The 23,805-nt window shown below is 38.6% G+C and overlaps 1 pseudogene; it reads right to left on the bottom strand.

Annotated features, from left to right (window-relative positions):
* The window catches only part of LOC116480345 (nicotinamide/nicotinic acid mononucleotide adenylyltransferase 1-like), a 36,134-nt pseudogene that overhangs the window by 3,832 nt on the left and 8,497 nt on the right, over nt 1–23,805 (bottom strand).

The raw sequence follows: 23,805 nt of genomic DNA, 5'->3' as shown, positions 1-23,805 counted from the left end.
AAAAAAAAAAAAAAAAAAAAAAAAAAAGAAATGACTCCTGCTTGCTCCTATTCCTGAGGAGATATATATAGATATATATTCAGACTACTGTTGCCCTTGTTGCCCAGGCTGGAGCTGGAGTGCAGTGGCACAGTCACAGCTCACTGCAACCTCCGCCTCCAGGGTTCAAGTGATTCTCCTGCCTCAGCCTCCCAGGTAGCTGGGATTACAGGTGTGCCCACCACGCACGGCCAACTTTTGTATTTTTAATAGGGATGGGGTTTCGCCATGTTGGCCAGGCTGGTCTCAAACCCCTGACCTCAGGTGATCCACCCACCTTGGCCTCCGAAAGTGTTGGAATTACAGATCTGAGCCACCACGCCTGGCCCAGACCTCATACTTTTAACAATCATCTAACACGGCCTGTCCGTTACCTGAGTCCTTCTCTTCCCCTAGGGCACGTAGATTATCAGCATTTACCTCTCTTAATGTTTCTTCAGCCAATACTTTTGAAAGAGTAAGTTATGGCCCATTACTGAGTTGTGAAACCAATTTAGTTCATTGCATCCAGCAATATAAAAAAATAAAATACAATATGGTAGTAAAATGTCAGAGTTTAATAATACAGTGAGGGCAAATATTACTTCTGTGAGATATTGTTTCAGCCAAATATATGCATCTATATGTATACTGAGTTGCAATAAAAATGTATTTCATACTGCAGGTCACACTCAAAAAAGTTTGAAGAAGAAAAAAGAAATATTCTAGAATCTCTCAGACTCTCTTGCCTATTGTAATGGAGGATTGATCACCATAACAGATATAATAACAATTAAAAAGTTTGAAAAATTGCAATAATAACCAAAATGTGACACAGAGAAATGAAGTGAGTGCTGTCAAAAACGTGGTACCAGTAGACTTGCTTGATGCAAGGTTGCCACAAACCTTCAATTTATTAAAAAAAAAAAAAAAGCAATATGTGCAAAACACAATAAAGCAAAGCACAATAAAAAGTAAAATAAGGTATGTAAGGTATGTTAAGGTATGTTGTATTAACAATATAATCTTTCTGTTAATTACTTAGAATTGAAATCTCAAAACCAGTATTAGATTAGATGTTGGGAGCATTCACTTTGGACTCAGAAGAATCTGGCTTTGAATATCTGCCTTACCATATTTTTTTCTCTGCCTTTATGCAAGTAACTTAGCATCTGTAATTCTCAGACTTTCTCATTTATAAAATGAATTTATGATAATGTCTACATGACAGAGTTATCAAGATGAATGCTACAATACTTTCAAACACTTAACACAGTGTCAGGCAAATACTAAGAACACAATAAACAGTAATTACTGTTTTCAATAGTGGTAGCAATCTTGAAAGAAGTCAAGGGAACTTGCCAAGTGTTTTGGTATGATCTGCATTCTTCTGAGCTTTTTCACCTCCACTGTACTTGGCTTAATGTATAGTGCACAGAATAACAGGATGTAGATGTGGCAAATTGTCTATCTTAATTTTCTCTAATTGCTCATTTTAATAATTTTACTAATCTTTTAATAATAGTAGCCTTCTGTTTGCCTTTTTACATCAAAGAATTAGTTTTTTTTTTTTTTTCAAAAATTCTCTTTATCCTCCATCATTTTGTAGTAAAAATTGTAAGGTATTAGTGTTGCTCCCTTAAAAAAAGAAGAGAAAAATGTATTTCTGCTTTGCTTATATAGAGAAGAGATTAATAAAATCCACTTTTTCTCATGATGAAATTCACATTTGAAATATAAAATTGGCAGACTTACAGCCTAAATGTTACAAAGCTACCATAACAGAGAATTGGAGGTCTCTTCTCCCAAATATTTGATGTATTTTAGAAAATTTAAATTATCTGATTTCTTGACATTCTCAAGAAACTCTGGCAGGAATATATCTTCAGTGTAGTAGAAAAAGAAATATGATCTTTGAAATACTTTGTTCCCTACTCTATCTGTTTTCCTAAAGAACTACCTGGCATGGTGCTCAGCAACATTTATTGAGGGAAGGAACAAATGAATTGAAAGAATCAAATCCTGACTTTGCTAATTAATATTCTGACCCTAGTCAAGTTCTTTACCTGTGAACTTAATTTTACCTTTCCTTAAATGGAGATAGGCTACTTTCTAGCTCTGTCATCATGTAAAAGTAGAACTGTATGAAAATCTGTGGCAGATAGCAAGTTTATTATTAGTTTCCTTCTCCGTATTGTTGATGGTATAATAAAACATCTTTCTAAATGCCTACATTAGCCTTATGACGAGAGGTTTTGTTGTTTTGGTAAGGTCGTAACTGCGCAGGACAGACTGTAATTAAAGACTGCCTTTTAAGCATTGCACACCACTGCGTTAGCCCTAGAAAGGATTTGAGGCTGCCTAATTCCCTGGTTTCATTTTATAGACCAGAAAACCAAGGCACAGAGAATAGTAACTTGCTCAATTTTTCACAGCAAATTAGAGGCTGCAATTGAACTACATTCCAATTGTCTTAATTCTCAGCAGGACGCAAGATAGTTTTCTATCTCGCTCCCTTTCCCCTTCTTTCTCCCCTTCTTTATCTCCGCTCTCTTTCCTATTTCTAATCCCCCACTCTCCCTCCCTTTCTCTTTCTCTTTTTGTTTCTCTTGGTCTCCCTCCCTTGACTCTACCAGGAAGCTTTCCAAAGTTAAAGTTAGATGATCATTGGCCAACAGGGACCCACCAGAGAAGACAGTCAGACAGCAGGCAAAGCTAAGACACAGCATCTGTTAATGTTTTCTTCTCCTGTTAAACATCAACTAGAGACTTAGGAAGAGCGCTCTGGGGTGGCCAGACTTGTGCCACACAGATGCAACACATTTCATCCATCCTGGTCTTTCAGACTCGGGGGCACTAACAGACAAGCGAGAAAGAAATGCAATAGTCAGCACATAATTGAAGGGCAAATTTGGGATATGCATGAGGAATTGGGCCTCTCTCCTGAACAATCAGATGGTGAAACCTAACTGGTCCCACTCTGCTATGTATCACTGCGACCTCTGTTTAATAAATATTTAGCCCTTGCATTTGTTAACCACTTAGCATTTCATTAGGTGTTTTTTCCCCCAAACTATTTATTCGTGTTTAAGTTTATTTTTAAACTATGCGTCCTCAGCTAATATGTTAAAACTTGCACTTTTGATACATAAAAATAGAATTTACTAAGAAACAAGCAATTACATCTGTTCATTTAAAAGATTTTTTTCTTGTAATTGTATTAAATTTTTATGTGAAATATGCTCTGCTTATTTAACCAGCTTCTCCTTTAGATTATTTCAGAAAAAGTGTGGCATCTGGTAAAAAGATGTTTGTAAAAATATTGCAGAAGGAGTTTATTAACTTGAGAATTGACATCATCTCCAAATGCTAACTTTTTGTTTTAAAATAATCAATATATTATTTATCTTTCATTGATTTTGAATGAGTGGATAAAATACATGTCATGTTTTGGATAATTTTTAGTTTCAACTGGAACTGAAATTCGTGAGAGTCGAAGAAGTAGAAGTGATTTTATTTAGAGATGTAAGTCACTCATTCATTCAATTAATTGATTATTGAGCATTTCCCACTTTCCAGGCCATGCTAGCTCATTTCTTACTGTGTACTTGTTACAAAAAGGCTGAATAGTAGGTATTAATATTATCACTCTCATATTCCAGATGCGTTAACTGAGTTTAAAGTGGCTTAGGTCTCATGATAATAAGAAGCAATGCTGGGATTCAAATTCCCGGCATCGGTGCATCTTGCATTGTCCATAAAGTCTGAATAAACTAACAATATTTTATATTTATTTAGCAGTGACCTTCAGCTAGATGTCATTACAGATATTGTCTGTTCTCATGCCAACTCACACAGGTAGGTATTATAACAATCTGAAACAGAATTTTGGAAAGCTCATATTAATGCAGTGTAGAAGCATGGTGATATTTGAATCTCAATCTGTTTGATTTTAAAATCCCAAACTTTCAGAGACATGAGGAAAGAATTCTACTCCACTAACCTGGATCAGGAAAAAAAAGTATTACTGCATGCTAATATTTAACTAAAATTTAGCATTTTCTTTAACTATGAATGATGGCAAAAAATCACAGTAGTACTGGAGGGCCAAGGCAGCCAAAGGTGACCAGCATATAAAAATATTTAAAATTCAAAAACTCCTAAACTCTTTACTGCCTTAAAGAAACATTAAATCCTTATGAGGTGCCTGGCACTGGGGGTTTATACTTTAAAAGAAAAAATTACCCTTAGTGAGACCAGAGACTTGTGGAATAAATAGATGTGTGAATATCAAATATAAACATAGCATTTACAGGCCATAGAAGAGGAGGTGAGACAAAAGAGAAAATTACCAATGTTACTTCAAACAACCCCTCAGGAATAGGAGCAAGCAAGAGTCATTTCTTAAAAGAAGAGTTGCCTGGCCTACATCTTTAAGAAGAATAGGAACTCACCTTGCAAACATAGTTCAAGTAATAAAGGAGAATTCTTGGTAAAAAGAACAACGTGGGCCAGGCACAGTGGCTCACACCTGTAATCCCAGCACTTTGGGAGGCCAAGGTGGGCGGATCACTTGAGGTCAGGAGTTTGAGACCAGCCTGGCCAAAATGGCGAAACCCTGTCTCAACTAAAAATGTAAAAGATTAGCTGGGCATGGTGGCAGGCGCCTGTAATCCCAGCTACTGGGGAGGCTGAGGCAGAAGGATTGCTTGAGCCCAGGAGGTGGAGGTTGCAGTGAGCCGAGATCGCGCCACTGCCCTCCAGCCTGGGTGACAAGAGTGAGACTTTGTCTCAAAAAAAAAAAAGAACAACTTACAACTTGTGCAAAAGTACTAAAATATGACAGGCAAGGTGCATTTGAAGGACTCAAAATATTTCAGGATAAGTGGGCTGTAAGGTGTATATGAGGGAATGTTAGAGCCTGAAGCTGCAAAGCCCGGCAGCAGCCAGGTTACAAAAACCATCCTGCCTCAACATGGAAGGGGGGGAAAGGTTCGAGAAGTATTATCTATAATAGTAATATCTATCTAGTAATTTCTATCTCCTAGGAGAATTAGCAATGTGCTTAACAACTAAGTGACCTAGGCTGATAGTTACAAACTTTAATTATTCCTTATCTACAAGCACGGGTTTTGGTCTTAAAACTGCTTTAGGAATTGAGTGGTTGATTTCTTAGGGTAGAGGTACAGTAGAGACAGCTGAGGCTAACCAAGATGCCCCAGATGCAGGGCCGGGAGGAGCCTCTTGGTGTGGGGTCCTGGGCTCTGGAATTTCAACCATATGTTCTGACAGAGCCCGAGTTTGTTTTCCCTTTGAGTGTACTTTTCACTTCATTCTGTTCACTGACCGCTACAGCTGGCTATGGAGGCTGGAAAAGGAGAGGGTTTGCATTGCATGGGTTCTAGGAGACATGAAAGGAGGAAGATGAAAGTGATGGCACTTCAAATCTTTGCGTCTATTCCAGAGATTAATGCAAATATTTCTGCACTGTTCCAATAGAACTCTACAGCTTCAACTAGAAAAAACAAATGCCATTTTCTTATGGGCTTGTGTACTAATAGGGATCAGAGATAAAATGTATTACAATAACAGTCATTGGGTCCTTTCGAGGGTGTGAGGAACCATGCTAAACATTGTATTATACAAACGTTAGCTCACTCCTTGAGGTAGGAATTACTTTGCCTATTTTACCAATTAGAAATGTGTAGTAGTGAGGCTAAGTGGTTTCTCAGGCTTCACCTACAGTCCACCTGTGTAAGAGCCAAGTTTTATATCAAAATCTGGCTGACTCCAAAGCCTGCACTCTATAAAGAGACGATTTTATGTAATGAAAAGAGCACTTTATAAGGAGTCAGATAATCTGGATCTAACTTCTTTCTCTGCCACTTATTTGCTGTGAAATCTGCATTGTCATTTAATCTCTGTCTACTAACTTGCTTACATGTAAAATTGGATTTATAATACATTTATTTACTACAGGGATTTTCAGTAGAAATCAAAGGAATTCATATACATAAGAGCTTTTCACGCCCTATTCTATGTAAAATTTAATTACTATTTGTATTTCTTTCAGAGCCTCCATTTTCTCGCTTATAAATTTGGGATAATACTGGTCCTGCATAGCTCACATGGATGTTGGAAGAAACGATCAAGATCCTCTAGGGATGATCACTCTGTAAACTGGAGACTTGATGTACAAATGAGGTAGTATGCACACAATCGCCTTAGATAGTAGCCCTCCTTATCCACAGCGGATACATTCCAAGACTCCCAGTCGGTTCCTGAAACCTCAGCACCAAGCCCTATATATATTGTTTTTTTCCTATACATACAAACCTACAATAAAATTTAATTTATAAACTAGGTAAACACAACAATAATCCAATGGCACAACTATAGCAATAGGCCAGCATCACTACCCTTCCGCTTTGGAACCATTATTAAGTAAAATTGGGGTCATTTGAATACAAGCACCTGACACTGTGACAATCTGATAACCAAAAGGGTGAAGTGACTAGAGAGTGTGTAGCATACACAGCATGGATACCCTTGACAAAAGGATGACTCACGCCCTGGGTGGGATGGTGTGAGATTTTTGTCATGCTACTCAGAACAGCTTGCAATTTTAAACTTATGCATTGTTTATTTCTAGAATTTTGTATTTATTATTTCTGGACTGTGGGTAACTGAAAGCATGGAAAGCAAAACCACAGGTAAGAGGGAACTACTGGAATTCTAATATGCTGTAAGGGGCTATAGTGATTACTGTTAATTCTTCTGAGACTAGTAACATGTATCGCTTTTTAATATCCTTCAAATTTATTAGGTTCCCTCAATTGCTTGTAGCTTATATTTTCCAAATGACTTGGCATAGAACTTCCTCCTAGCCGGCTCTCCTCCGCCCACCCCCTCTGCCACTATAAAACAAGATGATACCATTATGAAAGTAGCAGCATGTTCTCAGAGTGACCTGCCCAAGTCAGGGCCTCATGTATTACATAGCCTAAGATCTGCACATGCATTAATACTGTAAAAGAGGTTTTGTGAGAGAGACAAATACAAACACCATGAGGTCACTTCTTCCAGAGTATAACAGGATGCAGACTCTTGGAAGAAACTGTATAAATGTCCTCTTGGAAAATTTTGTCTCTGAGTACAGAGCACATTATAAATTTTTCCAAAGCTTTCCAACATACAGTACATCAAACAGTGTGCCTTTTCTTTTCTTTCCTTTTTCTCTCATACACCCTCCCTCTTTTTTTTTAAATACTTCTATTTTCAGAGGAAAAGCTGAGAGGAGCTTTCGGTTACTAATTATTTCCAGCATCAATGTGTGCTCTTAAAGCCATAGTTCGTTGGTAGACAGGACAATGTAATGGGTCCAGAAATCTAGGTCCTAGTCCTACTTGCCCAGTTGGGTGAACAGTTCAATTTTTTCAGCCACCTTCGTGTGCCAAGGAGGACAGTAGGACATGCAGTTCTATGAACACTGAAGTGGAAATCAGGAGACCTGAAATCTATTAAACAATTCTACAAATAATGGTAATGTGATGAAATAACCACTTTCAATCAAGTGTGCTAGTGTCCTGGTGCCATGTGGTGGAGGCTCCATAAACAGTTGTTGAACGAATGACTAGGTAAACAATTATAAATACGTAAATGCATAGTATATATCATAGTCAATCAACAGTGAGCAGAATTTCAAGGAGGCATTGTGATCATTGTACTTACAGGCTGCAGGGAGTACTGATGGAAGTGTGTAACTTGTTGTGGGAACAAAGGGATGACTCCAGGTGAAATGTAAAGGCTATGAGTTAGCTCAGGTCTGTTGCTGCTACTAAATTATGCTGCCTGCTATTGTGAGTGAATCGTCCTCTCTGAGCCCCAGTTTCTCTACCTATAAATGAAGTGCTTGTTCAAGATAATCTCTAAGAACCCTTCCATCTCTGTAGGTTTACTTGTATAGTGCAGCACATAACAACTTAAGAACCCTAGACTTAGAATTTTCAGTTAACACTCAAAGCTAAGTCCTCACGCCAGGAAGAAGATATCAAACACATAAGAAACTGTACGGCCTGGTGCAGTGGTTCACACCTGTAATCCCAGCACTTTGGGAGCCCAAGGCAAGTGGATCAACTGAGGTTGAGAGTTTGAGACCAGCCTGACCAACATGGAGAAACCCCTTCTCTACTAAAAATACAAAAAAATTAGCTGGGCACGGTGGCGCATGCCTATAATCCCAGCTACTCAGGAGGCTGAGGCAGGAGAATTGCTTGGACCCGGGAGGCAGAGGTTTCAGTGAGCCGAGATTGTGCCATTGCACTCTAGCCTGGGCAACAGGAGCGAAATGCCATCCCAAAAAATAAATAATAAAAATTAAAAAAAATAAATTGTACAGTTTTTTTCTTATACACAGTAGTGCTATATTTCCTTTGGTGTTTTAATCAAGGGTTTGGCTGCTTGGTTAACTATTGATTCAATTTCCAGAAATACTATATTTATTTGAGATCTTTGACTTTATCTACCATCTTGATAATTAATTTTCTTTCATTAAGAGCCTCAAAGACTGTCATTGTTGGCCTTCAGTCTTTATTTTTGACCAATAGTTTTCATTCATGACTGCACACGAATGTCATCTGCGCAGCTTTTAAAACTCATCCAGGCTCTATTCTCTGAGATTCTGATTTAATTGGAGTGGAGTCTAGACATCATTTGTTTGTTTGTTTTTTAATGCTATTCAGGCGATTCTACTCCATATTCAGGACTGATTACTACCACTCTAGAACAGTGCTTCTTAAATTATTGTGTGCAAATGGGCCAGCTAAGAATCTTGTTAAAATGAAGATTCTGATTCGGTAGGTCTGAACTCAGGGTCTGAGGTTCTACATTTGTAATAAACTCCCAGGTTACGTTGGTGCTCTGACCTCTGCTCCTAGAAGTGTGGTCCATAGACCAAGATCATCCGGAAGGTAGATGGAACGCAGAATCTCAGGTACCACCCCAGAAGTACTGGATTAATCAGGGTTCTCCAAAGAATTGGCTCACAAAATTATGGAGACTGACAAGTCCCAAAATATGCTGTCGGCAGGCTGGAGACCCAAGAGAGCCAATGGTATAGTTTCAGTGTGAAGGGCTATAGGCTCAAGACCCAAGATGCTTCAGTTTTAGTTCAAAGGAATACATCAATTGATATGCCAGCTCAAGACAGTTAGGCAGGAGGAAATTCACTCCTGCTCATGAAAGGTTCAGCCTTCTGTTCTATTGAGGTCTTCAACTGATTCAATGTGCCCCATTCATGTTAGAGGGCAACCTGCTTTATTCAGTTCAATTATTCAAATGTTAATCTCATCCAAAAGCACCCTCATGGACACACCCAAAATAATGTTTGATCAAATATCTGGGTACCCCAGTGTGCTAGTCAAGTTGACATAAAATGAACCATCACACCTAGAGAATCAGCATGTGGTTTAACATATTATACATATGCAGAAATTTAATACACATACTAAAGTTTAAGAAGCACTGCACTACAATAACTATTCTCAAACTTTTTATTCTCTTAACCTCCTTATAGTCTTGAAAATATTGAGGATTCTAAGTGCTTCTGTTTATGTGGGTTACATCTATTGCTATTTCCTATATTAGAAATGAAAACTGGGGACTTTCCTAATTATTTATTTATTTATTTAATAAATCCATTATATGTTAACATAAATCACATATTTATAAACAATAACTTTTTTTTTTTTTGAGATCAAGTGTCATTCTGTTGCCCAGGCTAGTGTGCAGTGGTGCGATCTCAGCTCACTGCAACCTCTGCCTCCCAGACTCAAGCGATTCTCCTGCCTCAGCCTCCTGAGTGACTGGAATTACAGGCACTCACCGCGACTGGCTAATTTTTTGTATTTTTAGTAAAGACAGGGTTTCACCGTGTTGGTCAAGCTGATTTTTAACTCCTGACCTCATGTGATCCACGTGCCTCGGCCTCCCAGAATGCTGGGATTACAGGCATGAGCCACCGTGCCTGGCTGAAAAATAATTATATTTTTATAAAATAAAAAATTGTGAGAAGAGTGACATTGTTATACATTTTTGCAAATCTCTTTTATGTCTGGCTTAATAGAAAGCAGCTGGATGCTCATACTGGCTTCTGAATTTAATTTGCTGCAATATTGCAAATCATGTTGACTCTGGAAAACTTTGTTCTAATCTCATAAGAAAATAAAAGTGAAACAGCATTCTAATATTATTGCAAAAATGTTTTAATTTTTAATACTCCCTAAAAGTGTTTCAGGATCCTCTAAGGGTGACTGGATCTCTTTGAGACTGCTGTTCTAGACTAAAGTTGAGAATCTATATAATTCATTCTAAAAAATTCAGCCTCAAATCTCCCCAGCAAATTTGTCACAATTCTACTAAAATTTGGAGCAAAAGCACTTTGTGGAGGAGTCAGCCCTTTCTTCCATCAGCATATTGCATAGTACTGCTAGCAATTTCAAAGCCAGTGCTTAGAATGCCAGTTCAAAAGTTTGCTGTACCCTCAGTGTAGACCAGTAATTCTCAACCTCGGCACTATTGACATATTGGGTCAGAATATGTGTATATTTGTTCATATATAATTCATTAAACAACATAATATATGGCTACATTTATTAAAAGTATCTTTCTTTGCATTTCAATCATACCAGAGAGGCAATATGGCCATGGTGAAGCTTTGAAACCCACTTTCTAATCTCAGACCTGTAACTTTCTAGCAATATGGCATTTCTTTCCTGAGTTTTCACTTTCTTCTTTTGCAAAATGGGAATCAGTTATTGTAAAGACTATGGAGATGCCTGTGCAAATGTAGACTCTTATTAATAGCCAGGCTATTAGTCTGCCAAGTCAAAGGGTCAACATGAGTATAGACATGAAATGTGAATGCAAAGGCATATTCAAATGAAGCACATAATCCATATTATCTGACAGAGCCTTGGGGTTTAATGGAAGATGGAACTAATGACAGAGTTTGAGCTGCATGGTAGTGGGTCTTAAATCCAGAGGGAGAAATTCCTACTGAATTTAATAAATTTAATAGTCAGTTCATCTCATTGTAAATCATTACTATTCATTGCTTTATACTGGAGCAACAGCCAATATATTCGGGGAACTCAGGAACTGGCAGTATCAATGAAGCCTTTATAAATACATACATCTTATGTCATTATTTTCACAACTAATTCAGAGGCAATTTAAATTTTTCTGCTATTTCCAAGATGCTTGATTTGAAGCTGGGCTCCAGAAAGCTATTTAGCAGATGCAGTAATATTTGTAGGGTACAGAAAGAGGAAAAAACTTAGGTTCCATTTAGAAATATCTTAGGATTTTCGAGAATTTACAATTTTTAGTTTCAATTATCCAACCAAACAGCTTGTGTGTGCTTGAGGGGGTAGAGGAAAAAGCAGTCAAGAAAAACAGAGAGATGTTACCAGGATAAAAATGTGGGCTTGAGGAGGTTGCACTGATGTAGCACAGGACCAAGTTGAATGCCAGTGATGATCTTGAGAAAGTAATTATGAATCTAGAGTGTCCGAAGGGAATACTCTTATAGGCCCAGATGAAATAGTTGAGGTATAAACAACAAAGAAGCCTGCCCAACGGTCACCCAGATAGGCAATAACAAAGCCAGGACTCAAGTCTCAATTCTATGAAACAAATCATGGGATTTTTTTTCCTTCAAAACATCATCTTCAAATCAAAGTAGGATAATAGATCATTAAACAGAAGATTATATAGAACCAGTGGCCAAAAGCTTAGATATGCAGCAGCAATGTATGAAAAGTGTTCTGCATTTCTAAGCCCAAAGCAAGGTTTTCTTAGGTTAACATATTACCCGTTTTTAAATATGTAGAAGGAATATTATATTCTCCCTGAGCTTGAGATGGGATGGCAAACGCACAATTTACAAAAATTCAGGGGCCGGGCACCGTGGCTCATGCCTGTAATCCCAGCACTTTGAGAGGCTGAGATAGGAGGATTGCTTGAGCCCAGGAGTTTGAGACCAACCTGGGCAACACAGAGAGACTCTACCTCTATAATTTTTTTTGTTTTAGTTAGCTAGATGGCGTGTCATGTGCCTATAGACCCAGCTACTCGGGAAGCTGAGGTAGGAGGAATGTTTGAGCCTAGCAACTCAGGGCTGCAGTGAGTTGTGATTGCACCACTGCACTCCAGCCTGGGTGACAGGGCAAGACTCTATATCAAAAAATATAAACAAACAAACAAAAATAAGTAAAATTCAGGGCTTGTGGCTTCAGAACAGTTCCAGAATGATTAAGTTTTGCAGATTAGGATTTTTTTAAAAAATTAAGTTGTGCAAGTTTGCTGTTAGGCATCTATAATCAAATTCAACGTTTAGGATGTTTTATATTTACTTTAATTAAAAAGTTTTTAGGTCCACTGTGAAAAGTTAATATTTCTCCCACTCCACAAACTAAAAAATTAAAATGCAGGCTATAGAGCAACACAAGAGCAGAGTCTTTGGTCTTCAATCTTTTCATTGGCTCACTGAACTGGATAGTGGGACAAAAAGCGATTTTACTGCTAAGCCTCACCTTTGATCCAGAGTGCTCAGCACGCCCTTGTTCTGTGCAATGAAGCATATTCATTCAGAAATAGCATGGAAATTCAGAGAACTGGTGGTTTCACAGTGTGTGTGTGTGTGTGTGTGTGTGTGTGTGTGTGTGTGTGGTTTGTTGTTGTTTGAGACAGTCTCGCTCTGTCGCCCAGCCTGGAGTGCGCTGGCTCAATCTCGGCTCACTGCAACCTCCGCCTTCCAGGTTCAAGCAATTCTCTTGCCTCCTCCTGAGTAGCTGGGATTACAGGCACCTGCCACCATGTCTGGCTCATTTTTTTGTATTTTCAGTAGTGACGGGGTTTCGCCATGTTGGCCAGGCTGGTTTCGAACTCCTGACTTCACGTGCTCTGCCTGCCTCGGCCTCCCAAAGTGCTGGGATTATAGGCATGAGCCACCACACCGGCCCACAGTGTGCTTTTGGAGAGCAACGGGCTTACAGCTTTCAAATATGCTCTCACTTTGGGGTTAAAGCAGGTCACTTAGTCATCGCTGTCTCAAAACTCCTGTCCTCTCCAACCCTGGATCCCCACTGCACTACAACTCTTGAATTCCCTATCTCAGTGAACCCATACCCACTGTTTTACCCAAGGTTGAACTTAGGTACCACCTTAGATTCAACATCCAGTATACCATTAAGCTGTTGCTTCTTAGTACTTACCGTCTTGAGTCCACCTCTCTTCCTTCTCCATTGCAACTTAGTTCAAGTCACCATGGTTCTATGTGGCCTCCCTGCCTCCAGTCTTGTCCCATTCCAATGTTATGCACATTGTAGCCAGACTACTTCTACAGCAGAAATAGCCTGTAGCTATTTCACCGCTTTAAAACCTTTCAGTTCTTTCTGGCTGATGGCCACCCACCCACTCTAATCTCCTTCATTCCTTCTCCAGGACAAATATGGTTTAGAAGACTTTATTGTGGTTTAGGACACTTTCACAATTTGGTTCTGTATCTCACCACCATCATTTCTCCTCACTCCATTTTGTACTCTATGTTTTGTCCAGTATGAACGACCTACAGTCCCATGAAGGCACCTTGCTGCGGTTCCCACCCTGTCTTCTGGCTTACATAAATGTAATATCTTTTACATGCAACATCCTTTCACTGTATTCCCCACTTCATTCCTCATTCCTTCTCCTTGCACCCATCGCCTAAATAATTCCTACTGATGCTACTGGCCTCAACTAACATACTAATTTTTCCAGGAAGCCTCTCTGAGCCCTCTAAACTGGGTTAGTGTTCATGTGCTGGGCTGTTTGACAGCTGGTATTTACTCCTAGTTAACACAAATGGCATTGTTTTAAAATTGCATGTTCATTGTGTGTTACCTCCATTACACTGTCAGCAATTTAACTGTGAAGTCTGTGTCTTTTACTTATTTGTGTAACACCACAATAGTTAGCATTCACATTACACATCATTGGCTCTCAATAAATATTAGTGGAAATAATAAATGATCTAATTAGTGAATAAAGGATTGATATTATAAAGGTTCCTATACAATAAAATTATATTTTCTGTGAGGCTTAACATATTAACACCCTCCTAGCCATTGCCTAACACACAGCAATACTGTACTACAGGGGAGTTTCATTATATTGTGTGAACTTAGCAAGTGTTGATTTTTGCTATTTTTCACTGGGAGTGGAGCAGAACACTACAGTTGGAACCATCATAAGCAAAGCGACTTTAAAAATTCTTGGCTTTTGTCCCACCTTTGCCAATACTCAGGCTTTATCTTGGCTATGTCTTAAGATTCTACCAACTAATGGAATCCCCAGCCTTGGTGTTTTGGCACTGGTTAAACAACCACATTTTTATTAAATGAATCATGAGTCAGCATCTTCCCAGAATCTATAAGTTAGTTCCTGGTAATGGTTTAGGAATGTGCCTCTCAAACTTTAGCATGCATAACAATTCTGGAGACTTTTGGAGATTTCCTAATTCCCACTCTCGAAGATACTTGGCATCCTGGGCCACGTAGCTAGACCCCCATTTCTACAAAAAATAATATAATTAGGCTGGGCATGGTGGTCCACGCCTGTAATCCCAGCACTTTGGGAGGCTGAGGCGGATGGATCAGCTGAGGTCAGGAGTTTGAGACCAGCCTGACCGACATGGAGAAACCCCATCTCTACTAAAAATACAAAAATCAGCTGGGAGTGATGGTGCACACCTGTAATCGCAGCTACTCAGGAGGCTGAGACAGGAGAATCGCTTGAGCCTGGGAGGTGGAGGCTGCAGTAAGCCAAGACTGGGCCATTGCAGTCCAGCCTGGGCAACAAAAGTGAAACTCTGTCTCAAAAATGGAATAATAAAATAATTAGCCGAGTGTGGTGGTGTGCACCTGGTAGTCCTTGCTACTTGGGAGGCTGAGGCAGGAGGATCTCTTGAGCCCAGGGGGTTGAGGTTACAGTGAGCTATAATGACACCACTGTATTCCAGCACTCCAGCCTGAGTGACAGAGCAAGACTCTGACAAAAAAGAAGAAAAAAAAAAAAAAAAAAAACTTAGATCAAGTCTCAAGAATTTGCATTTCTAACAAGTTCCTAGATCAAGCCGATGCTAGCAGTTCAAAGATCATACTAGTTTAGACAACAATCAGCAGCACTAGGTTAGACAACAGTCAGCAGTTATTTATTGAGAGCTTGCAGTGTGAGAGACAAAACAGGTAGGGAGAGATTCTGCTAAAAGAGCACCCAATCAATTCCACAAACACAGTGCCTACCGTGCCACCAAGTGCAGCTTTACCACCAGGACTTGGGGATATATAAGGAGTCATCTCTGCTCTCCAAGAGCTCTTGGTTTGGTGACAGAAACTGACAACTCAGATTGCAATAGGGATTATAGCTGTTAAGTAGCTTGCCTCCTTTAAAACATAGACTAGGCCTAGTGCCGTGGCTCATGCCTGTAATCCCAGCACTTTGGGAGGCTGAGGAGGGGACATCTCTTCAGGCCAAGAGTTCGAGACCAGCCTGGCCAACATGGCAAAACTTTGTCTCTACTAAAGTTACAAAAATTAGCCTGGCGTGGTGGTGCACACCTGTAGTCTTAGGTACTCAGGAGGCTGAGGCACAAGAATCGCCTGAATTCAGGAGGCGGAGGCTGCAGTGAGCCACGATCACGCCACTGTACTCCAGCCTGGGCGACAGAGCGAGACTCCGTCTCAAAAAAAAAAAAAAAAGAAAAAAAAAGAAAAACAACAACAACAACAAAGCATAGACTAATACATGTATACATGTGATGGATGAAAATAAGAGAGGGGATTTCAGGCTGACTACGGGAGCCTTTCAATTTCATCTTAAGAAATTTGTACTTGCTTTTGTGTGTCCCAGGGACAATAAGACTTTTGAAAAGAAGAATGATATTGACAGTTTCTGAAAACACTGATAACAATTTCTGATAGCAATTTGCGTGGTTATATGAAGACTGACAGTGGGAACAAGGAGACTGGTGGAGAGCTGACTGTTACCATTCCAGCAAGAAATAATGAGAGTATAAGGTAGAGAATGGCAGTAAAGTTGCAATTTTAATACGAACGTATATCCCCTTTCAGGCATGGCAAAAGAACTCCTGGAGTGTTCTTATTCCCCAGGCGATATTTGAGGCCTGTGAAGGCCAGATAAATCCATTTGTTGGCTCTTCCTTCACGTTGAAATGAAGGCAGGCATCAAGTCTGTTTTGTTTACTAATGTTTTCCCAGGACATAATAAAATTCCTGGCACATAGTGGGTGTTAAATAAATATATATTTATTGATTGCCACACTAGCAAAGGCCATAGGTGTTATCTAATCTTATTCCTTCATTATTTGTTCACAAGCAGAGACACTGAGGCCAAAAACAGGAGGAACTGACTGAAACCATACATCAAGTTGCCACTAACACTAGGACTGGAACCCACAGGTCTTGACTGCCAGTCCAGTGCTTTTCAACATCACACCAAGCTGGGTTGTCAGGCTTCTATTTTTGGGTTCAGCGTAATGAGCTACTCCTGCATGACCTCATTGTTTTCTGTTTGTCTGCCACATGCTGTGGTCTGGCAGACAGCAACTCATTTACGTTTTCTTCCAGCCAATGGCGTCCTTGACTAAGACAATAAAGTGTGTTTTCCTCTAGTCTGTATCCCATTTCTAGTGGTTTGTTTGTCTCTACTCTGTATTACACTACAAGTGGATCACAGCTTAATTCCACAAGCCTTTCAAATGAAGAAAATAAAAGAGCTTAACAAGCAGTGACTGCTGGGAGATAATCCTCCAGTCACATCTTCAGCTGAAAAATGTATCACATGAAAAATGTACCAGCACCTCTTGGCCTAACCTCTCTACTGAAAAGTTCCTGAATGTGTCCCCAGTAAAGTCCCTCAATAAACACATTGTCTTGGCCTCAGAATGTGTGCTCTGGAGAAAATAAAGGGGAAGAGAGCAGTAGTACTAGAACTTCTAAAGGGAAATTAGACAGGCTCCTACCATTTGCACTGCTCCATCTGTGTAATGCCTTGGTTATATACATGCTTCACAGTAATATAGAGCTTCTTGTGCCGGAGACAAGACAGAACACTGAGTTATAATTCCAAAGTCACGAAGTTGGTCACTTTGGCATTATAATTCAGTGTCCTTTCTTGTTTCCGGGCAAGAATCTCTGTATTACTGTGACCTCAAACCACTTTAACTCTCTGAGTTAATTTCTTCAAATGTAAAAGAAAACATTAATACCTTACTGATTCACTGCCAGCATTTAGAGAGTAAAGTTTGTGAAAGTACTCAGGATTTCTGACATAGTCATGTGTGTAAACATATACTAAGAATAATAAATGTTCACCTGAGTCATTCCTGCCTACACTTACAGCCACATTGTAGGGTAGGAACGTGAAAGATACTTCTTAGTAACATATCCAAGGTGATTTCAGGCCATCATGTCTATCTTTATGTTTCCTTCAGATACAATAACTTTTATTTATTGAGCTCTTACCATATGCTAGACACCTTAAGTGTAACACATGAATGTTAATACTTAACAGTTATGAAATGTAGAGATGATCTCCATTCCACGGATGAAGAAAACAGTTTCAAGAGATAAATGACCAGCCGGGTGAGGTGGCTCACGCCTGTAATCCCAGCACTTTGGGAGGCCGAGACGGGCAGATCATGAGGTCAGGAGATCCAGACCATCCTGGTTAACACGGTGAAACCCCATCTCTAACTAAAAATACAAAAAATTAGCCAGGCGTGGTGGCGGGCGCCTGTAGTCCCCACTACTCAGGAGGCAGAGGCAGGAGAATGGCGTGAACCTGGGAGGCGGAGCTTGCAGTGAGCCAAGATCGTGCCACTGCACTCCAGCCTGGGCAACAGAGGGAGACTCCATCTCAAAAAAAAAAAAAAAAGAGATAAATGACCTTGTTCAAATGCAAAAACTTAGAAATGGTAGTGCAGAAATTCAATCACAGTGTGTCTAATTATAAAGTATAGTATCTTTCTTATATCACATAGGTGTCAGCTTAAACCTTACATTTTATTTCAGGTCAGAAAAATGTGGGTGTTTTAATTTTTCCATGGAGAGAACAAATTTACTGCATTATCTGGGAGAGACAGAGAAATAACATACTAAAATATTTAAATATTTTCAATTATCATATCAGGGATAGGGTTGGTATTGCTTTCTGAGACAATAAAATGTATAATATGGAACAAAACAAAGGCATAATGGTGTGACATTCTAATTACATATCTTCATTGTTCTGAGAACCAAGATATTTGATATGTTAAAGAAGATAAAGATGTTATAAGGGAATAGTTAAAAATCCCATATTTCTGAATTTTATTTCTTTATTTTTATGTACTTTTTTATTTTTACTTTTTTTTATATATATTTTTTGAGATGGAGTCTCGTTCTGTCACCCAGGCTGGCATGCAGTGACACCATCTCGGCTCACTGCAACCTCTGCCTCCAGGATTCAAGCAATTCTCCCGCCTCAGCCTCCCAAGTAGCTGTGATTACAGGCACCCACCACCATGCCCGGCTAATTTTTGTATTTTTGTAGAGGAGAGGTTTCACCATGTTGGCCAGGCTTGTCTTGAACTACTGACCTCAGGTGACCTGCCAGCCTCAGCCTCCCAAGGTGCTGGGATTATAGGCGTGAGCCACCACGCCCAACCTATAGCTCTGAATTTTATTTTGGAAGTATGAACATGAACTCATGAGGTGTTTTACCTTAAAATAAATAAATTTAAATGGGTATATTATATATATATATATATATATTTTTTTTTTTTTTTTTGAGACGGAGGCTGGAGTGCAGTGGCACGATCTCGGCTCACTGCAAGCTCCGCCTCCCGGGTTCACGCCATTCTCCTGCCTCAGCCTCCCGAGTAGCTGGGACTACAGGCGCCCACCACCACGCCCGGCTAATTTTTTGTATTTTTAGTAGAGACAGGGTTTCCCCATGTTAGCCAGGATGGTCTCGATCTCCTGACCTCGTGATCCGCCCGCCTAGGCCTCCCAAAGTGCTGGGATTACAGGCTTGAGCCACTGCGCCCGGCCGAATAGATATATTTTTCCTTGTATTGTTCTTGTCAAGATCTGGTATCAGGATAATTCTATCCTCAAGGGATTTTTCTGTTTCAAGTATGTTAACTAAGGTATTGTAGAGTTACACATTCTCTTTCCATTCTTTTATTCTTTGTAAAATCTGTAGTGATATCATCTCTCTCCCCGCTAATACTGGTAATTTTGTTCATCATCTTTTTTTTCTCTCTGGTCAGGCTAGATGTTTATAAATTTTATTAATCATCTAAAATAAATAGTTTTGCTTTCATTAACTTTCATTACAGTTGTAAGTGCTTTTTATTTCATTAATTTCTGTTCTCTTTATTTTATCTTTTCTGCTCAATTTGGGTTAAAAGTACTGTACTTAATTTTAGTTTCTAAGGGTTAAAGTGGAAGTCATTGGTTTAAGACTTTTCTAATGTAGGTTTAGTCCTATAAAATTCCCTTTAAAGATTGCTTATGTGGCATCCTACTAATTTTGACTATGTATTTATTTTAGTTAGTTCAAAATACTGTCTACTTTACTTTTTGAAATTTCCTTTGACTCATAGCCTATTCAGAAGTGTATCATTTAGTTTCCAAATATGAGGGACTTTTTCAGATGTCTGTCACTGACTAATATCTAATTTAAGCCCACTGTGGTCACATAACATACACTGTGCAATTAAATCCTTTAAAATTTGTTGAGATTTGCTGTATGGCACAGAATACGGTATATCTTGGTAAATTTTCTGTGTACATTTAAAAAGAATGTGCATTCTCTCCTCATTAAGTACAGCGTTATATAAATGTCAATTGGTTCAGTTTGGTTATTAGTATTGTTCAAGTCTTTTGTATAGTCACTGATTTTCTGTCTACTTGTTTGGTCAATTATTGAGAGGGTTGTTAAAATTTCCAGCTAATTGTGAGTTTGTCTATTTCTACTTGCATTTGTATCAGCATTTCTTAGGTGTTTTTTTTTTATTTTGAAACTCTGTTGTTAGGTGCATACATTAGTAGCATTGTTATGCCCTCTTGATTAATTGAACCCTTTATCATTATGAAATGGGCTTCATTACCCCTCATACTTTTCCCTTGAAAAGTATACTTCTGTGTAACCATAGCTAGAGGGAAGTTTTTCTTTATGGAAGCATTTGTACTATTATATTAAGGTGTAAGTGAATTAAAATCTTCCAATCTTTCACCCTCTAATAAATTAAAGGACCCAGGCATTGATCATTAATGACTGTTAATATCACAAAAAGAGTCACAATGAGACATTATATGCCTGCCGATAGAGGAAAACAATATTTATTAGAATCAGGAAATAATTACTAGTTACCAAATATTTATTTATTTATTTTGAGATAGAGTCTCTCTCTGTCACCCAGGCTAGGGTACAGTGGTGAGATCTCGGCTCATGACAGCCTCAAACTCCCAAGCTCAAGCAATCCTCCCACCTCCGCCTCCCAAATAGCTGGGACTACAGATGTGCGCCACCATACCCAGCTAATTTTATTTATTTTTTGTAGATGAGAGGTTTTACTACATTGCCCAGGCTGGTCTCAAACTCCTGGACACAGGTGATCCTCCAATCCCAGCCTCCTAAAGTGCTGGGATTACCATACCTGGCCAATTTTTTTAAAGCTGACAAAGAGCACAAATGTAAAAAAAAAAAAAAAAAAAAAAAATGCAGAAAATTACATAAGATTTCTCATTACTTAACTATCTGATACTCTATAATCTTTTTTTCCTATACTTTTGGCTCCATATAGTTTGACTCTCTTCATAAGATAATAATGTTGTGATATTGTATTCTACATACAATATAAGGATGATTCAATATTTGCTTTAGCGTGATTGATCAAAGTTTTTTCATTCTTGAGTTTAAAAGAGTTTCTTTCAACTTTATAACTCACTATTCGATATGCCATAGACAGGAACAATTCAAATGCTTTTGAAATTGTCTGACGTGGTGTATTGGGTTACCTAATTGTATGATCAAGTAATTACATGAATTGAATCATTGATAGAAAATGTAGGAAGACTTTTTTTCTTCAGACCATTTTGCTGTGTCAAAAGCAATTTTGCATGCTGTTTTATCTGAAAGCTCCAGACTTGTCAGGGCAAGGTAAAAGCAGATATGTGCAGACATGATCCCATATGTTGGGATGTATAAGATACAAATTTTCACTCACAGATGTACTCACTATTATAGCATTACTTCACAGTTGGCCCCATCAAACACAGATATTACAATACATTCTATTTTGCATAGTTTCTAACCAAATTTTGAAATAAAGATTATGTTTATAATTGCATACCCCATAATACCAATTATATTTCTATAAGAAGAGATCTTCTTATGGATTAGGAGCTAATAAGAACTTAAATGTCAGTTATTACAGCTGATAGTTAGAAAAAGTTCCTACACATTATCTTCTAAATTAATGCATTTTAAACTGTGTTTTTTTTTTCTTTCTACTAGCCTATATTTTGTGTGCTGAGTCATACAGGACCCATTTTTATCACACTATGACCTCTGGCTCTGCATCTCGAGGTCACATCGCTGGATAAGTGGACACAGTGGCCATAGAGTATTCCTGAAAATCATTCCTGCACAGGAGAAATTAGCAATAACCTACTTAAAAAAAAATTTGAAAATAACCCCAAACTTACAAGAGTTTTTGAAAATAAACACAGTGAAAGAATAACTGTATAGACCTTTAGGCAGATTTGCCTATAGCTAATATTTTAATCCATTCGCCACATTATTGTGTGTGTTTTCTTTTCCTCCAGTTACTTACTAGTTTATTCATTTATTATCATGTGGATTCATAAATTTCTATTCATTCAACAATTTATAATTCATTATTGTATCTAATTTTTTGGTCATCAAACTGTCTCATACATGGCCATTGGGAGCCCCTTCAAGCTGGCTCCCGAGTCTCTGCACGTGTTCTTATATTTCTGAGCACTTTATGTTCTTGATTAACAAGTTATTCAGCAGGCTTACTTTATATCTGCCCCAACCCTGGTACCATCCATAAGTCCCAAAAGCCCTGATTCCTTTAGGCAGAGATGGTTTGTGTGCTAGATCTGCGTGCTCATTGCTGCTAGTGTATAGCACTCAAATACTTTCATATTCAGTAAACGCAAGCCACATAAACATATTGCAGTGAACTCAAACTAAATGTGTTCCCAACTCATTTTCCCTATGGCCACTCCATGGGCACACTTCATTAATAGAAGAGTAACAAAAAGGAAGTTTAAAGGATAAGAATGTTTTGTAAACTTTATAACAACATAAGACCACACAGTTGCAAAAGGGATCCTCCCAGGCCTTTGGGAAGAGTCTAGAAATTTACGTCCATCAGCTCCATGGTAAATCTGCACTGGTCTGCTGACAAGTTGATACCATTCTATAGACCGTTTATCATATGGAGGGAGAAGTTATCAATAACAATAGCCCTTGCAAATCAACAAAATAAGTTAATCAACTAGGATTTTCTTATGGAATTTTTTGATTCTACCCTTGTTGGTTTCTTTAAGCTCTTGATCAGGTTCTTAGTGTCCACTATCTTGACTTTTTCCAATGGGCCACTATTTATTCTAACTTCTTATTGACTACTGTGTATTTGAAATTACTGAAAGAAGATAAGTGATTTGAAATTATTCCTTATTAACTCAACTATTAAAAAACTGTTTTTCTGGTGTTTCTGGTGACAAGAGCACAGACTTTGGGATTAACAGGCCTTTGAATAATTATTAAATGACTACAACTAATTGGTCTGAAGCCTAGTGTGCTTAAGATATCCATCTATTTGCCCTCTACAGCCTTCAAAGTGATAGGATTTGCTATTGTTATAGAACTGAAAGAGAATTCATTCTACTTTAACAGAAAGGCATTGCCCATTGAGGTGAAGTAATCCCTGGTTCAATTAAGAATGAGTCAGACTTATCTTTGCTTTCCTGGAATTCTGTGCACATTGTAAAAATTCACACACTGCTAAGCATGACAGTAAGCTTCTATCATGCTCTATGTATTATAATTGAGGTATCTTTTATATATATATATATATAATGTCTATTTAATATAACTTCATTTTTCTAATTTAACAATCGGTAACATGCAGATCAAGAAGTAGAGCTTGACTGGGTAATCTAAGAGCTTAGATATTTTCTGCATGCAGACTTATCTGTGGAGCTGTTTTGGACTTTAGGAGTCCAAAGTGGGTGGATCACCTGAGGTCAGGAGTTTGAGACCAGCCTGGCAACATGGAAAAACCCTGTCTCTACAAAAATACAAAAATCAGCAGGGCATGGTGATGTGCACTACTCGAGAGGCTGAGGCAGGAGAATCTCTTGAGCCCACGAGGCAGAGGTTGCAGTGAGCTGAGATCGTGCTACTGCACTGTAGTCTGGGTGACAGAGTGAGACTCCATCAAAAAAAAAGGAAGAAAGAAAGAGAGAGAAAGGAAGGAGGGAGGGAGGGAAGGAAGGAAGAAAGAGAGAGAGAAAGAGAGAGAGAGAAAGAAAGAAAGAAAGAAAGAAAGAAAGAAAGAAAGAAAGAAAAAAGAAAAGAGAGAAAGAGAGAGAAAAATAAAGAAAGGAGGGAGGGAAGGAAGGAAGGAAGGGAAAAAGAAAGAGA

Source organism: Hylobates moloch, unplaced genomic scaffold (assembly GCF_009828535.3).
Source record: "Hylobates moloch isolate HMO894 unplaced genomic scaffold, HMol_V3 SCAFFOLD_13, whole genome shotgun sequence".
Lineage (NCBI taxonomy): Eukaryota > Metazoa > Chordata > Mammalia > Primates > Hylobatidae > Hylobates > Hylobates moloch.
The sequence above is the reverse complement of the archived record's forward strand: the minus strand, read 5'-3'. Positions and strand labels throughout refer to the sequence as shown.